The following is an 18,258-nucleotide window of genomic DNA, read 5'->3' as shown; positions in this document are numbered from 1 at the left end:
AATACCTATCCGTCTAGAGGTTATTATATTATAAGGAAAGTCTCAATACCTATCCGTCTAGAGGTTATTATATTATAAGGAAAGTCTCAATACCTATCCGTCTAGAGGTTATTATATTATAAGGAAAGTCTCAATACCTATCCGTCTAGAGGTTATTATATTATAAGGAAAGTCTCAATACCTATCTGTCTAGAGGTTATTATATTATAAGGAAAGTCTCAATACCTATCCGTCTATAGGTTATTATATTATAAGGAAAGTCTCAATACCTATCTGTCTAGAGGTTATTATATTATAAGGAAAGTCTCAATACCTATCCGTCTAGAGGTTATTATATTATAAGGAAAGTCTCAATACCTATCCGTCTAGAGGTTATTATATTATAAGGAAAGTCTCAATACCTATCCGTCTAGAGGTTATTATATTATAAGGAAAGTCTCAATACCTATCCGTCTAGAGGTTATTATATTATAAGGAAAGTCTCAATACCTATCCGTCTAGAGGTTATTATATTATAAGGAAAGTCTCAATACCTATCTGTCTAGAGGTTATTATATTATAAGGAAAGTCTCAATACCTATCTGTCTAGAGGTTATTATATTATAAGGAAAGTCTCAATACCTATCTGTCTAGAGGTTATTATATTATAAGGAAAGTCTCAATACCTATCCGTCTATAGGTTATTATATTATAAGGAAAGTCTCAATACCTATCCGTCTAGAGGTTATTATATTATAAGGAAAGTCTCAATACCTATCCGTCTAGAGGTTATTATATTATAAGGAAAGTCTCAATACCTATCTGTCTAGAGGTTATTATATTATAAGGAAAGTCTCAATACCTATCCGTCTAGAGGTTATTATATTATAAGGAAAGTCTCAATACCTATCCGTCTAGAGGTTATTATATTATAAGGAAAGTCTCAATACCTATCCGTCTAGAGGTTATTATATTATAAGGAAAGTCTCAATACCTATCTGTCTAGAGGTTATTATATTATAAGGAAAGTCTCAATACCTATCTGTCTAGAGGTTATTATATTATAAGGAAAGTCTCAATACCTATCTGTCTAGAGGTTATTATATTATAAGGAAAGTCTCAGTACCTATCTGTCTAGAGGTTATTATATTATAAGGAAAGTCTCAATACCTATCCGTCTAGAGGTTATTATATTATAAGGAAAGTCTCAATACCTATCTGTCTAGAGGTTATTATATTATAAGGAAAGTCTCAATACCTATCCGTCTAGAGGTTATTATATTATAAGGAAAGTCTCAATACCTATCCGTCTAGAGGTTATTATATTATAAGGAAAGTCTCAATACCTATCCGTCTAGAGGTTATTATATTATAAGGAAAGTCTCAATACCTATCCGTCTAGAGGTTATTATATTATAAGGAAAGTCTCAATACCTATCTGTCTAGAGGTTATTATATTATAAGGAAAGTCTCAATACCTATCCGTCTAGAGGTTATTATATTATAAGGAAAGTCTCAATACCTATCCGTCTAGAGGTTATTATATTATAAGGAAAGTCTCAATACCTATCCGTCTAGAGGTTATTATATTATAAGGAAAGTCTCAGTACCTATCTGTCTAGAGGTTATTATATTATAAGGAAAGTCTCAGTACCTATCCGTCTAGAGGTTATTATATTATAAGGAAAGTCTCAATACCTATCTGTCTAGAGGTTATTATATTATAAGGAAAGTCTCAATACCTATCTGTCTAGAGGTTATTATATTATAAGGAAAGTCTCAGTACCTATCCGTCTAGAGGTTATTATATTATAAGGAAAGTCTCAACACCTATCCGTCTAGAGGTTATTATATTATAAGGAAAGTCTCAGTACCTATCTGTCTAGAGGTTATTATATTATAAGGAAAGTCTCAATACCTATCCGTCTAGAGATTACTATTATACAGTTGCAATGATCCCAGCAGGAATGCTGGAGAGCCTGGGCTCAATCCCAAATGAGAGCTGATATTTTCTTTTCACTTTTACGATTCCAATAATGCTTGAGCAGAAGACTTTCTCTTCATTTTATGTGTTTGTAATTTGACCACCACCAGTATGAATAATATTTTGTAATAAACGTAGGAGTTACACTGTAAAACCAGTTTAGTTTGCGGATTTTTTGTGTTTTGAAAACACAAGCCTGCAGTCCTTGTCCAGTTTAAAATTGTTTGCATTTAAATCACCTTACTGTAGGATAATCTAGATAGGTAATAAGTTGTTGTGTTGTTGCATTGCACTTGATGGATAATTTTTTGCTGTGTTTTACATTGAGAGGACCAGATAATCCATCTTCTAGCAGAAGGTGTTTGCCTGGTCTTTCTTAGTTGGGAAGTCTCCAGAAGAGCTTAAAGTGTAGTTATTTAGTGGCCAACGTCAGAGGCATAGCTGGCTCAGCCAGTGTTCTGGACCTGTTTCTGAGCTAGTGCCCCACCCCTTGCTCAAATAGAAGAGCTAAAAAGGGCAGCTCCGACAGACTGCTCACTGCAGTCTGGAGCACACATCCCCTCCCAGATACATGCCCCCTCCCTGCCACAGCTTTTCACTGAAAGAGGAGAAAAAAAAGGAGAAGAACTTTGCAAGTTTCTTTCTGTACTGTCATTCAGAAATGCCAGTACAGAAAGATGAACGCAGGAACCTCACCTTGGGATTGTGACCTCTAACACCTTTCGTCCAGGGCACATGCCCCGTTCACCATACCCTTGCTATGCTACTGGTCAGACTGCTCAGGAGTTAGATTTCAGTTTCTTTTTGGTTGCTATAAATTAAGCACATTTGTGCGGCACTGCCAACTGTGCAGCGGGGGTTGGCAGTGCCATTTACAGATGTAAACGCTTGGACAGTAAAGTTTACCTATAAAACTAGTATTAGGATGGAACCTCTAACTTAGTGAGGCATTGCAGAGAGTTAAGCTTAGAGCAGCTAGCTTGCATGTATAACAGCACTGATACCATATCTTAGCTCTATCTAACTCTAGTCCCTAACCCTAGAGACCACCTTAGGAGACCTCAGTATAACCTAGTCTTCAAACCATAATACGCTATCCTCATACATGTCTGGACAACATGGATATACAATTTCCAAATGACTCCATAGACAGCTTGGTAGATATGGACATCCTTAGACAATGGTAGCATGGTGGTTCAAGAGCGGCCACCTGGCCCAAGTGCTTCGAGTGGAGACACTGACTTGGAAAATGAGGATAATATAATCATTCCCCAAACAACAGAAGTACGGAAGTACGCTGAAGTGAACGCATTCATAATTATCAACAGCAGAATGGCCCAAGGCGACAACCAGGTTTGGGGGGGGGGGGCGCTCTATTGCTCAGAACAATATGAACAATCAAATAGGAGACAATTTTCAGCACTGTTTTCGGAGTACCCATACCGGCCAGCAACAAACAGCACAACCAAGGCACAACAAGAAACAAGACCCACAAAGGAGGTGCCAAAACAGAAGGAGGAGGTAGTCCAGTGCCTACCCAAAGTTTTAGTGAATACAGAAGGAGACTTCCATATCTTTAATTTTAGCTCTCTGGAAGTTGATGAGAAAATGGCCAATTTGTTTGCCAAAGGGCTGATGTTTGTTCCGGACCACAGAGCTGACGTAGTCAGAACTGTTATAGATATGAAAATGTTTTTTCATAAACTCAATCTGACTTGTGAACTGGGACAAAACTCTGGACTTATTAACAGTTTAAGAGTTTCAAGTCTGTTCAACCCGCCCCTCCAAGCGTCATTGGCTATGTTTGAGAAAATTTGTGAAATGGACATTAGGCATGCACTTAATTGTAGTGTAACTAAGTATAACAGAAATAGAAACATCACTGTTAATGAACGGGATCTTCTCAAACTGCTTAATGTATGTAACGTGAGGGTTATGAAACCCGATAAAGGAGGTGGGCTGGTGTTTATGGACCAACAGGTCGATGAAACAAGAATGTTGAGTTTATTAAATAGTGATGTATATGTTAGTGCAAGCCAGAATGAGCTAAATGGGGCATATAATAAAATTAATAGCATGTTGAGCGACCTTTTTCTTGAAGGGAGCATTGATGTGAATACATACCATTTTTTGACCATGCCAGCCCCAGTAGTTCCAACATTGTTTGGTGCCCCTAAAATACATAAGGATCTAAATAGTCCACCCTTTAGACCTATTGTGGACGGTAGGGGTTCTGTGACATATGCTTGTGCCAAGTTTGTTGACTGCAAGTTGAAACCGTTTGTTAAGTCAGAGACACAAGTATGTCGAGATTCTTGGCATTTTTTGGAAAATATTAATGCACTAGAGTTATCACATTTTCCTTACAGTTGACATCAAGGACCTCTATACCTCCATTCCACGCCGAACAGGAATCGAATGGGTTAGAGAGTTCCTTCACATAAGAGGGATGTAACATCAGCAAATTAATTTGATAGAAGTTCTCCTTGAAATAATACTGGAGAATAATTATATTCTTTTTTCAGACAAATTGCTCCTCCAAAAGAGTGGCATTGCAATGGGCTCTCCTTGTGGGAGCAGTTTTGCTAACAGTGGCCTATTGGGAAAGGTCCTTCCTATTTAATTGTACAACATACAAAGAACATGTGGCCTGGTACACAAGGTACCAGGATGACATGTTCTTCTTGTGAAAGGGGCCGGTGGACATGATTAATGGGTCTATAACTGAAATGACTTCATTTACTGCATTCTTGGAATTTACATACCAATTAGGCCAAAATGAGGTTAATGTTTCGGACGTCCACCTTAGTAAAGACAATAACAATAGGCAATTTAGTTCTAGCATCCATCGAAAACCCACATACTCTAATACATTCTTACATTTCACAAGTTGCCATCCCCTCCATCAGAAAACGGCAGTGGTTAAGGGACAGGCAGTAAGAGCAGTGAGGATGGTATCCAGTTTCGATGATTTCTTAGAGGAGTGTAATCTCCTCAAGGAAATGCTCTTAAAAAGAACTTATTCTTTACCCTTAATTGATCAAGTGATGGAAGAGGTACATAATAAAAGATCAATAGGGTATTTTCAACCTTTGGTACAAGAAAAAAAAGTTTACACAACCCCACCAGTGGGGAATGTTATTAACATTTCTCAGGGAAAAGAAAAGGTATTGAATGGGGCAACTAGTTTTTTAACAACCTATTCCCTAGATGCAAGCAGCATCAGGGAGATTATATGTAAAAATTGGTCTTTAATACAACAAGATAATGAATTAGTCAAAATGTTGGGCACAACACCAGCTATAACATACAGAAGAGGTCACAATTTGAAAAACTTGGTTGAGAGACCGAAAAAAGCTTTAAGAGGCCAAACTGGTATGTTTAAATGTGGAAGATGTGCCCAATGTAAACATATTAAAGTGACTAATAAGGTTAACGTCAGAGATAAGACCTATCAAATTTGGGGTAGACATACATGTGATTCCCAAGGGTTAGTATATGGGGCTGTCTGCAACCAATGCTAAGGTTACTATATTGGAAAAACAGAACGAAAGCTCAAGCAAAGGATATATGAGCATCAATATAGCATTGATAGGCAGATCAGTACAAATACCCTAGCAAGGCATATAACAGAACACCCAGACCATAAGTTCAGTTTTATTGTCTTGCAAAAAGTAGACCGTAGCAGCAGGGGTGGCCCATGGCAACTTAAACTCGAGGAAATAGAATTGGCATGGCAGATCTGTACCATGGCTTATATTATGCCGGGTTTAAATGAATATGTATCTATCAAATATTTACTCAAAATAAAAGCCTTAGCTAGATAAGCATTACAAGCCTTTTTGAATAAATAGATCCAGTTAGGATCTTTTAATATACATGGTTTTAAAAATTTAGTAATTTTAAAGTAAATATGTTACCATCACAAGGCTGGGTGATTTGGTATTTTTAATATTGAAATAAATTAGGCTTGAGAAAGTTTATTGTCTAAGGTTTACAGATTTTAGGAAAACCTATGTAAAACAAATCTCTGGTTCAGCAAACAAATGGTTACTTGTGGTTTTTATTGTTGATTGTTTTTTACTTAATTAATTGATTGCTTGATTAGACTAACACTGTGTATAAAAGGCATTCCTTTTCACATGGGATTGTATCTTGTATATTTTTCGATGGTCTGAAGAAGCTGGCTTACCTTTTGCCGACGAAAGCGCTTACCAATAAAGGAGTTTAGTTCTACAAATCCGCTCTCTTTTTTTGTTTTCAATGGTAGCAATTATCTCATGTTCACAGACTAGCACAGTATGTGAAAGATGCACATACACAATTTCCTTGAAGGTAGAAATCTCACTTATAAACAAGGCTGTCAAGAATGCACACACACTACATCCACCACACACAGTGTACACCATACATAGACCATCTTATGCTGAGGCACTAAAAAGCAATCTTCCCAAACCTCAAAGACCTCCTAAGCCTACAAACGACAACACCTATCCTTAGCAATCTCTAAAGCACACATCAAAAGTAACACCAAACACCATGCATACGCCTACACCCAATGGATCCCCAAAAACAAAGACCATAAGGCTAGCAAACACTTTATCCAAAACTCTTGTCATAGTGGCCTCCTTTGTACACTGCATAGATGCCCCACTCACCATACAACAAGGAGAAGTTAGTTGTGTATCTGGAGCCAAGATCTATCAGGTTACACATGCAATCAAATCAATGCATCACAAATATCAATATGATTCTATCATAGTCCATGTTGGTGGAAATGACTTGAGATATACCTCACTGGGCTATATGAAACAGAAATTGTGGATCACTCTGAATGTGTCTCAGACAAGTATGCACTTTGCATTGAGCAGCATTCTACCTTCACCAAAGATGATGCCACAATATGAGCAAAAATGATTGACTTTGACAATTGGCTTAGTTTCTGGTGTCATTCTAGGGGGATTCAATATTCGTCAACATGAGAAGACGTTGTGAACAGAATACATTGATTTGCCAAGTATGGTCTGTATCTGCCACCCCCTCCCCCAGGGCATCTGGATGTTGGCTAAAACTTTATCCACCCCCCCCTTAGAGCCTTTTTTAGCCAATGACAAAATGACAAAACTACCAGCTTAGCAAATAAAACCCAAAGGAACCTAAAAGTGTTACTGCTTAATACTAGGAGCCTTAACTAGAAACTCCACATACTACAAGCTGTCCTCGCTCTGGTGAATACAGACATCAACATCATTACCAAGGTTACCTATTAGAAGACCAATGACGCATTCTTTCAAATACATCTTGGTCGCACTCAAAAGCCTGAAATGGCAAAATATTGAAGCGGCTTTTAAGCAAATTCTTTCCCTGGGAAAGAATTTGCTTGGCCGCTTCGTTACTTTGCCATTTTCAGCACTGTAGTGTGGTCTCGGAGCTGGTATATTTAAGTAGGGGGGTGGGGTGCAGCCCCCCACATCGGGGGGGGGGTGCGGCGAAGCCCCCCCCACTTAATGTAATGTTTAAAGTGTTTTTTTTTTTTATTATTTTTATTTTTTTGTTGGAACAGAGATTTTTTTTCCCTAGGAAAAAAATCGCTGTTCTGACAGTTCTAAATTGTAAGCTTTCACTTACATGGGTTCGATTAATCACCGTTCGCTTTTTTTAAGTGTTCGGTGATCTATTATAGACCCCATTACCGAGACTTGGTTTAAAGCCATAGAAATTACTCCAGCAGTGCAAGGTTTCAGTGCCTTCCACATATTTAGACCATCAGCTGCACAGTCAGGGACTAAAGGTGGAAGTGTCTTGATTTACATCTGCAACAATTATACCTCTAGGCTGATTAAATAGGATGATGCCCTAGAGTTCATCCATGTGCAAATCACCATAGAAAAAGTCCTTTAAAATAGGTCACTATCTATGCCCCACGAATCCTGTAACTCATACCTAGGTCTGCTAGAAGCACTCATCATCCAGCAAAAATACCCTATTCTTGGGAGACTTCAACTACCTCCTTATAGACTGGGAAAATACATATATACAACTTGTTAAGCACAACTTTATAAACACAAATACCCTTGACCAGATAATGCACTCCAACCAGAGGTTCAAACATACTTGACCTAGTACTCACAAATATGGGGGAGTGCTGCAACCCCCCCAAGTCACATCTTCATTAGTGAAGTTGGATCACAAAGCAGTCTCCTTCGAAATAAAAATCAGCATGAAAAACCCTGCAAACCTGTAACAGCTAGGAACGGTTCTAAAGAAAACTACATCCTATTAAGTGACAGTTTGTCAAAATTCAACCTCTGAACCATAAGTTCACAACAACTTATGTGAAATTGTCCACAGAAATCCTGTGCAACCCTGCAAACACAAAAATCAAACCACACCGGTGGAATCTTAACCTTAACAGACCATATAAAAGAAGGAATGGTGGAACCTTAACCTTAACAGACCATATAAAAGAAGGAATGGTGGAACCTCAACCTTAACAGGCTATATAAAAGAAGGAATGGTGGAACCTTAACCTTAACAGGCCATATAAAAGAAGGAATGGTGGAACCTTAACCTTAACAGGCCATATAAAAGAAGGAATGGTGGAACCTCAACCTTAACAGGCTATATAACGGAAGGGAAAAGGTCATGGCCAAAATTAGAAACAACAACTCTCATAATGACAAGGGCTCACTAATTAAACTAAACAGGAAACTAGGAAGACTAGTTAAATGCAAAATGGCCAATTACGAAGTCAAGATACCTTCTCAGGCTAAAGACAACCACAAGCTCTTCTACAGCTATGTCAGAAATCTTAAAGGTAACAAACAGCAGTCTGTTGAGTTGGTGGTAAATTATACCACCTTCACCAAGCACAGTGATATAGCACATCTGCTTTAATGTCACCCCTTCTTCACCAGCGTCCCCCTGTGAGACCATACTAGTTTAACGCCTCATCTATTAGCAGTGAGCATGTCATGGCCGCACTCACTAAGGTTAAAGACACAGCATCAGTTAGCTCAGAAAATATCCTGGGTTGCCTCCTAAATAGCGTGAAACATGACCTATCAGGATCACTTGAATCACTTTTCAATTGCAGCCTCAAAACAGGTTGTTTACCAGATGAATGGAGGACTGCAAAGGTTATCCCTCTTCAGAAGGGTGGACCATTAACCAACCCTGGAAACTACAGGCCCATTAGTCTGACTAGTCTAATCTGCAAAGCCATGGAAGGAAATATCATGGAAATGATCAACAAAGACATTGGCAACTTACAGACACTGGACTCATCCCAGTTTGGTTTTATCAAAAGAAGGTCATGTCTACTTAACGTTCGATACAATACTTTACTCAGGTATCGTTAACAAACTCAACAAACTAGGCATAAATCCCTACATAACTCATTGGTTGACCGCTGGCTCACAGACAGGACCCAAGAAGTCAGGATTGGTGCGGCCACCTCCACCAAGAGACTGGTCCCCAGTGGAGTACCTCAGGGCTCGGTGCTGAGCCCACTCCTGTTTGGCACCTACTTCTTGGAGGTCAAGGCTAATGTCAAGGGCATCTGGCTCACCACATTTGCAGACAATTGCAAAGTGGGAGCTATCATAAATTCCCCCTGACACTAACACCCTGCAAGGGGATCTAACACAAATGAAAGGTGCCAAAGCCACAGATTAAAACTCAATGCCAAAAAGTGCATTATAGTGCCTTTTGGGAAAAAAGTCAACCCAGGTTAATCATTCCACTAATAAGACACTCCTGAGGGTTGACCCAGTAGTTAGGGATTTGTAAACATATGTAGACAATAATCTGGCCTTTGACCAACGTAGTCAAGGTAGTAAGAAAGTCATTCTGCGTTACCCAACTTATAGCTAAGGGTATGGCATCCAGGCCCAAGGAAGTTACTAGCACTGCTTTACACAGCCCTTGTCGAAGTCATCATTGATTTCAATGCCGCCCCCTTGGCATGTACCTGACGAGGCATACGCAACAGTTAATGCCCACAGAGGTTCCTCACCAAGAGAATCCAGGGTATTAACACATCGTCCTATGCAGATCACCTTATGGCCATATCTCTGTACTCAGCCTCATACAGGTTACTGAGAGGAGATCTATGCCTGGCATATAAGGCATCCTCGGATCCAGCCCTGATGAATGTTTTGCACATTCACAAAATGAACCGCACCATAAACACTAGATCCAAGGATTTAAACTTTGCTTGCAACATAAATAGAACATGCTGAGAAGACAGATATGTATCTCAAAGGATCCCCATGTTATGGAATAGGCTTCCCATCTATGTGAAGTAGAGTTCATCCCTAACTCTAATGAAACGTAACTCTGACCACTGGATAGGGAATCGAAAATTCACTCCCAATCTATCCCCCATGTCTCTGATAGACAAAGCCCGACAGTAAATATTCCCTAACTAACATACCCCCCACTAAACCTTTAGCAACCTCTAATTAGCATGCCCCTACCAATGGACAGCTATGTTACATTTGGACACATTTGGGATGGATTGCATGGCTAGGCTTATAATGGCCCTGGTGGTCATTGGCCTAGTATATGTCAATGAACTTATAGACATACCTTTAATAAATGCAGCTTCATTTTTGGAAATTGACTTCTACTTCTGTCTTTTGCTACTTGAGTAATGCAAGAGTTCAGTCACCATGTTTAGCTAATTTCAGTCATCCAGTACTTTTATGCAGGGATACCCGGGAATAAAGATGGGAGTCCTCCGACTGCTCTGAAGCCCTTAAAATCCAATGTACAGTTCCAGTAAGTGATTTCATCAGATTTTAACACTTAGCTAACTACAGAGCTTTGTAAGCCCTGTGTTTCTTGTGAAGCAATACTCCACTCAGCCAAAGCAACTCATAAGGGGACTTATAAATCAATTAAACAAGCTACTGTCCTATGCAATACCATGTCCAGTACCAATGGCATAGTTCCGGGTTGCTGACGGCACCACATTCAACAATGAGTCCTTCACAACTATTCAGGTGATTTAGAAATAAAGTTACTGGGGAAAGGATTGAAGTGGGAACAAGAATCCAGGCTCTTTGAGACAGTTCTGTACTTACACCAATGGTGACATGCTTTCCAAAATAAGTTTGTTTCTATGACTGATCATACCATTAAAAAGCATAATTTTTTATTTTGTTTTTGTTCTGGGTCAGTATCCAGTCTAACTGCCATCTATGTCTACTCCTCATCCTCCTGTTAGTTTTTCCGTCACAGTCTCCCTAGAGATCAAAAGGCACATGCATCATGATTCAGCTTTTCTTGCATGGCTTTTTCACCCCTTCAACTTACTTGTTTTCTAGCTACAGCAGACCCTTTCCAGTGTCCCTTGGAGGACTCAAGGAAAGATTCTAGTGACTGGGTAGGTAAAGGAGTGCAATATGCTTCTTATGCCATCTGCTAAGATCATGCCATTCCTCATCCACTATGTCGGTGAGGACACACCTCCCCACTGCTCCCCATATGCTGTACCTCATATGCTGTTCCAGTAGAGTGGGAAAACATCCTTCCTACCCTCCCTTCACCCGAGAAAATGGAAAATTTAGTATGACTTGCTCAATCTTCCCCTTATAGCACCCAGCTCCATTTCACTACTACCTGCTTCAGCTTTCAGATGAATCAGTCTTTGTAAACAAACCCAGTCATTAGAAACATAATCATACAAATTTTTTACTTATTTCTATTCATCTATAGCTAAATCAGAATGCTCAGACCCCAGACTCCTTTACTTGGATTTCTTTCCGCTTGCTATCAACTGATTTATTTATATTTATTCACATCACTGCACTTCAAAGTAGAAATTTCAGTTCATCAACATTGCAAAGCCCCTCACCTTGGACTTTAATTATCTGCAGAGAAGTTAATAGCAACCAGACTCGTTGGCAGCTGCTACAATGTTAAAACCTTCATCATGTGCTTTATCCCAAATATCACACAGCTGCAGTCAGTAGGAAAGCCATTCTTCCAAATAAAAGTTTATACTGCTGTGATTTGCAATACATTCACAGTTTGCAGGATCACTGCTCTTCGTTTAACCAGAAACACAGCACCCGTGTTTGTTTCTTGTTACCACTTGTAAGAAAAGCCTCTTTCTCTTCCGGATATTCTGACTTCTAACCTATTTCTCAGCCAATTGTAGCACACCAGAAGCCTTAGTTCCACCTATTTCCAAGGCTGATCTAAAACCAACAAGCAAAGGGTTTATTCTTTTTTGGTCTACTGTGGAAACAGATGAGCAGGTTTAGAATACTGATCTTTAAGCTGGTTCAGCACTGCCATCTGCAGGCCATTTTATATACATGCAGGCATGAAAATGATTCCTTGCAGCTTATTTCTTATTTTGCTTTTAAGGAATGTGCAGAGCTACTTGAGAAAAGCAGTCTGCTACACCAGACAAACTACTGGTATAGAAGCCAGATGTCCAATTGGATGCTTGTATATCAAGTTCCCAAAGACACTAACCAGAACCTATACGTGAGCTACTTTTCCCTGTCTTTATAGATAGCTTCTAGGGTTAGCAGTCGTTTGGATGTATATAGAACAACAGAAAAGATTTTCATAAATTGCAGAACAATGACCGAGGGCTACTCCATGACTCTAGTATTCTGGCACACAATTTCTTATTTGCTGCTGCAATATTATCTACAAATTATTAGATAAATGGTCATCAGCAGGCATATGCAGCCTACAGAGCTGTATACATTTTTTTTCAGAAAAGGGATATGAGAATCCTGACTTAACTGCGTGTTTGTGAATAACTACATGTGTGCGAGACATGTAAATGCGTATTTATATGTATAGGTGAATGAATGTACATGAGTGTGCATATGCGTGAGTACGGACATGTGTGTGTGTGTGTGTGTGTGTGTGTGTGTGTGTGTGTGTGTGTGTGTGTGTGTGTGTGTGTGTGTGCTCTTCTGTTTTGGTCCATGCAGAACACCTTGGTTTTCCATAACGTCCATGACTTATATTCTTGTCCTGTCCCTCATAAAATATTTGATTTTCGGTAAATCACTGAGAAAAACAGACAAATCGATAATGACAGATGTTAGAATTTGTACTTCTTACTGATCAGAAGCAACATACTGATGCAAAACCTGTCACTCTTGACATTTTAAGTGATTTACAGTAATATTTAAAAATTGTCCCTGACATTTGCCCCCCCCCCCCCCCCATTATTTTTAGCTATGTCCAGGATCATTGAACAAAGAAGTTAAAAGGTATGCAAGGACACCCACCCACCATTCGTGGTAAAAATAAATAAATAAATAAAGCTGTGGGCAGTGTCTACTGTTATTACTGTCCACAGTTTTATCTAGCTTAAAACTTGCAACTGCAAAAGGAAAGCCATCTCTAACAATTCCTGGCAGTGTCTAGTCAAATGCCTACTTGACTAGAGATTGCCAAGAATTTACTGCAATCAGCAGTTGCTAAGGTCAGTAAATCACAGGCATTTAGACTGCACAGTTATCAGTAGCCATTAGTCACAGTAATACATGACTAAAGATTGGCAACAAAGCATTGCAATCAGCTGCTAAGAGCAATCGATCTTTGATTCTTACACTATATATATATCCTGTTACTGTGATCACAAAAATAAATAAATAAAATTGCTGGCCACTGCACATATTTATAGATTCACAGATTCACTGAGTATACAAGGAAGAGTCAGTCCTTGTCAATACCCACCCTCATAGGGCAACCCATGCCTCCACAAGGGAACTACAAGTGAGGATGGGACTGATTTTATGGGTGCCCATCTAATCACCAAGGTTTGCCTTAAAGCAAGCGAGGGCATAATTTTGTTTTTAATGTAAGATATTCCAGTGAAGGAGGAAGCACTGAGTAATAATTTTCCCACTAGCATGTCTTACTTGTTTGATGAAAGAGATTCAATACTTTATTTCAAGTGTTTGAAGACCCATTTGTTTTGTGGACGTATAAGAAATCCAGGAGGTCTGAGTCATTAACAGTACAGAATGTTAGACATACAGTAAATCACCACACAGGAATCTATCTATATGAGACCACATATAGGTAGAGAGTTTCAAATCTGTCTTGGTAACTGAGGGTCTTTAATCTGGTGATCTTAGTTAGGAATCCCTAGTTTGGATAGATGCATACTAAAAGGGGCATTATATTTTATAATCAGTCTGATCAGGTGTAGAGTATACAGAAAAGATAAGTTATTTTGACTTGGATAAGATACCTTTACTTATTAACTGAGGTACACAAAAAGGATTTTATGTCTACTGTTTTTACATGCTGGTGAAAAGATACACCTGGGGATTCAATAAACTCTGTGTAGGCTTAGCCTGAAGCCTAGACAGAGTTTAAATGTTTGCGCGGTGAGCATGCTGCAGACAGTATTTAAATGTAAACAAGTGCTGCTTCATGGCCAGCAACAGTGTTGGCATCCAGGCAACCATGTAAAGCAACACAAACACCTGCAGACATGTACCCCTCTTTACTTACGGGCAAACTAGGTCTGCGGGATTGCATGGAAAGTCACAGTGACTACCAGAATTATTAATAAAGCAATGTATACAGAGCCAACACATTACATGAAAGTGTATACAGTGCAGAGTAGTGAGGAACCCTGTTTCAGGTAAACTGGACAAAAAGTTTTGTAAATGATCAGCAAGGGTACATAGACTGCATTATAACTAAATAAATAGTCAGGAGCAGTGCGTGCATTGAAAAGGGACACACTGATGAACTGCAGGAATAAACGCAGGGGAAGAGGACAGGTGAACATGGTAATGGGGTCTATATTACATTATCAAATGCTTAAAAAAGCAAACAATGATTAATCGACCCCATGTAAGCAAAAGCTTACAATGTTGAAACCTCAGAGGGGAAAAAAATCGCTGTTCCAAAAAAAAAAAAAAAAAAAAATCTTTAAAACATGCCTTTTCGTTCTTTTACGTTTGATCAAGACGCTTTCAACAGAATGCATCTTCGGTCACGTAATAGGAACCCTCGTAATGTACAGCAGATGAGGGCATGTCAATGAAAACAGTTGTAGCATGAACACTAATCAGATATTGACACAATATAGTATGTATTGCACGGTTTACTATCTAAATGTTGAAACTGACATGGTCGACATTCATAACGTCAAAAATTATTACATCGAATGTTCACAATACCGAAAAACATTTCTAAATTTAAATGGTCGAAAAACACCTGCAAACTAACACTGCACCCCCCCTGCACCCCCCACACCCCATGCTACTTATATATTACAAGTCCGGGATTGCACAACAGTGCAGAGAAGGGAAAATCCTTGCCCTTATGCAACATAATGTCGACAGGTAATTTGCATGCACTTTCTGTCGACCAAATTAACTACTTAATATTCATGTATCGACCATATGGGTCGATCATATGAACATTAGATCAAATTAATTTCAGCATTTTGATAGTAAACCCTATTGCACAGTTATTGTATATTTTGTGATTCTCACACAAGGTGACATATCAATGGAGAGGATTCTTTGTGATTTAAGCATCCTGACATGAACAATGGAGAGGACATATATCAAGGACAGTATATAAAGCATGGTTTATATGAATATTGTACAACTGTGAAAAATGAGTTGCCCGAATATAAATGTAAGGTCAGCATAGGTCTCAACTAAGTACACATAGTAACAGGATTATGGACAACAGTAGACAGAAGCACACATAATCATGGAAAACATAAGCATAATACCACTATTAATTCCATGTCTTTGACAAAACATACGTGATTCTGAGTGATCGTAGATGGTTCTGCAAGAACACACTTGTATAACTATTATGATTTGTCAGCAATCTATGAGGGGAATCAAGCACATGTTGCTCAAAATTTAACATCTGCTGTAGGTGTTAGGAGGGACACTGTTACAACTATATTTGAAATTATGAGTAATCCTGGCTAGTTGACATGTGTGCATGCCATGCATATGGTACAATCCACACTGTCATGAATGTAACCCATGCCATCAATCAGCTATGTATTTACTGTGTGCATCACAAACATGTATCACACATGCATCTTGTATGATACTTTGATGGGGGTTCCACACCATCAATCACTAATGTTTATACAACAAAAAAAAAAAAATACTTAGGTATGACCAATAAGATGTGTGGGAGCTCACTGTGGCAAATGTGCTACAGTTGAGAAACTCATCCCTGGAAGATATGTTGGGAGATACATGAAAAAGGGTACATTGTACTCAGTTATTGGTGCGATGATGGCTGACAACTATGGAACTATAATGCCCTTTGCTGTGGATGTCCTGCCATAGGTTTCAACCTGCTAAGAGGCCAGTGTGGAACACAGACCACAGCAATGTGTGACAAGTAGTCAAAATGTGGAACACCCTATTTTCACACTGCGAGAAAAGCGTACCTTGACCATGGCAATGGCCTTTCAACCAAAATATACCATATGTAACTGAAAACATTATAGGTGGAACGGTTTTATTTCCACCCGCCTTCTGCTCCTCAGATAATAAAGGAACTGTGGATGAGATATATTTGTATATAAATACTATATAAAGATCATATTGCTGAGCACTTTCATAATAATGCATTACCTTTTTTTAAACATCCCATTACAGAAAAGTATGCCTTAGCAAACCTGTACTATTTGTATTGCCAGCCTCTGATTATCAAATGTGCTTGCTTCACTGGCTCCTTTAAATCTGATACGCAGGTATTAATAGTTTGTTTTCATGATACACATTGTCTATGCTCTCCCAGTTATGTGGCCTTGTAGCTCAGGCATTAGAACACTGGCCTAGTAAAACTAGGGGTCATGAATTCAAATTGCATCAAGCCCTCTGCTTGTACTTTAAAATGTGGAAGCCAGTTGGGGAGGTCAATTTGATAGTTTCAATGCTCAGCATGTACACTCCGTCATCCTCTTATACAAGTAAAATCAAAAGGCTGTGTGTTCTATCCCCACAGCAGATGTTTGCCCTCTAGTTGCAATACTGATACAACAATGTAGCCTAAGGAAGATGCTGTACTATGTATGTATGATGTTACATCACAGACACAAGGTACAGGGTTTAATTCATACCCTTAAAAGGAAAATTGGGTAAACTTAAAATGGTCCACAAGGGCAACCAGTCTAGTACCTTACCTATGAACCTAGATGCACATTTTGTGCAATCTAATTAGACAGTGAAGTCCAAAACATAGCTCCATGATGTTAAGGCCACAGATGCATAAACCTGAAGTTACAGTAGTTACTGGAAATTACACTACATCCATAAGCAGTTATTACATTTTTCTCCATATACTTCTTTATATCAATAAAAAAATGCTTATTACTACAAGTGTCTTGGTTATTAAATAGTTAAACCTTTACATAAGATAACACAATTAAGAAACATAATTCAATATCAGGAACAGTTACTTGATTGGTTTGTATGCTGCGATGTCAATTGGCTGCAACCTCAGTATATGTGCCAATCAAAACTATGTAGCACAGACAATGCTGTTCAATGCAGAACAGCAGAACAGCTATTTGATTGGTTTGTATACTGTGCTGCCAATTGGCAGTAATTGCAGTATATGAACCAATCTATAGCTGTTTAATGGAAACAAAGCTGTTTAATGTAATGTGGAACAGCGGAGCAGTTGGTTTGTTTATGGCTGAATGCGGAGCATACAGCATAATCCGGAGCACTTGGCTGCTCAGTGTCCTGCACATACTCAGGAGTTCTGTTACATATAAGGGAGAAGTCACCACTCTAGGCACATGCTGTTGGACATTCCGCAAACCATCTACCTGAGTATTCAGGCCATATATCACTTGGTCTGCTCATAGGGGTGTGCAGTCTATATTATAATTAGCTTGTGTATTTGCTTTTATAACGTAACTAATTCCCCCATTACTTTGGTTCATGTACTGTGTCCCCATGGCTATGACAGCAATCCTTTGTGTGTCTCAATACTGTCTCTGTATTATACCAATACTGTTCTTGGATTCAATGATCATTCACAATTTGCAGTCCTCCCCAAAGCTGGTTGGACAAAGGAAGTATAAGTCAATTTTGACACGTGAAACCTAACTAATGACCAGGTAAGGGTCTAGCACAAAGCCCTGAGGTACTGATTTGAACACTGGACTCTAGATATAGGTCACTTCACACACTTGAACATACTTAACTGTCACATATGTGATCCAGTGATTTACCCACTTGGTGATGTAGGTGTTTATGGCCACTTGTGACAGTTTCTCAGTAATACCTGACTGTCCATTT

At 38.9% G+C, this 18,258-nt stretch overlaps 1 protein-coding gene across 4 annotated transcripts in view; it reads right to left on the bottom strand.

The window, feature by feature from the left end:
• ACBD4 (acyl-CoA binding domain containing 4) overlaps nucleotides 1-12,108 on the bottom strand; it is a 471,606-nt gene extending 459,498 nt beyond the window's left edge. For 2 of the 4 annotated variants that reach the window (XM_044055125.1, XM_044055128.1), the window contains exon 1: nucleotides 11,826-12,106. The gene's annotated coding sequence lies outside the window, so the exon portion shown is untranslated. Of the gene's footprint in view, nucleotides 1-11,825 lie in introns of all 4 variants that reach the window. The other 2 variants (XM_044055126.1, XM_044055127.1) reach the window with 2 other exon arrangements.
• Nucleotides 12,109-18,258: the final 6,150 nt, after the last annotated feature.

This window comes from Protopterus annectens, chromosome 13.part0, assembly GCF_019279795.1.
Source record: "Protopterus annectens isolate FY-2018-M chromosome 13.part0, PAN1.0, whole genome shotgun sequence".
NCBI classification, from domain to species: Eukaryota; Metazoa; Chordata; order Ceratodontiformes; family Protopteridae; genus Protopterus; species Protopterus annectens.
The sequence above is the reverse complement of the archived record's forward strand: the minus strand, read 5'-3'. Positions and strand labels throughout refer to the sequence as shown.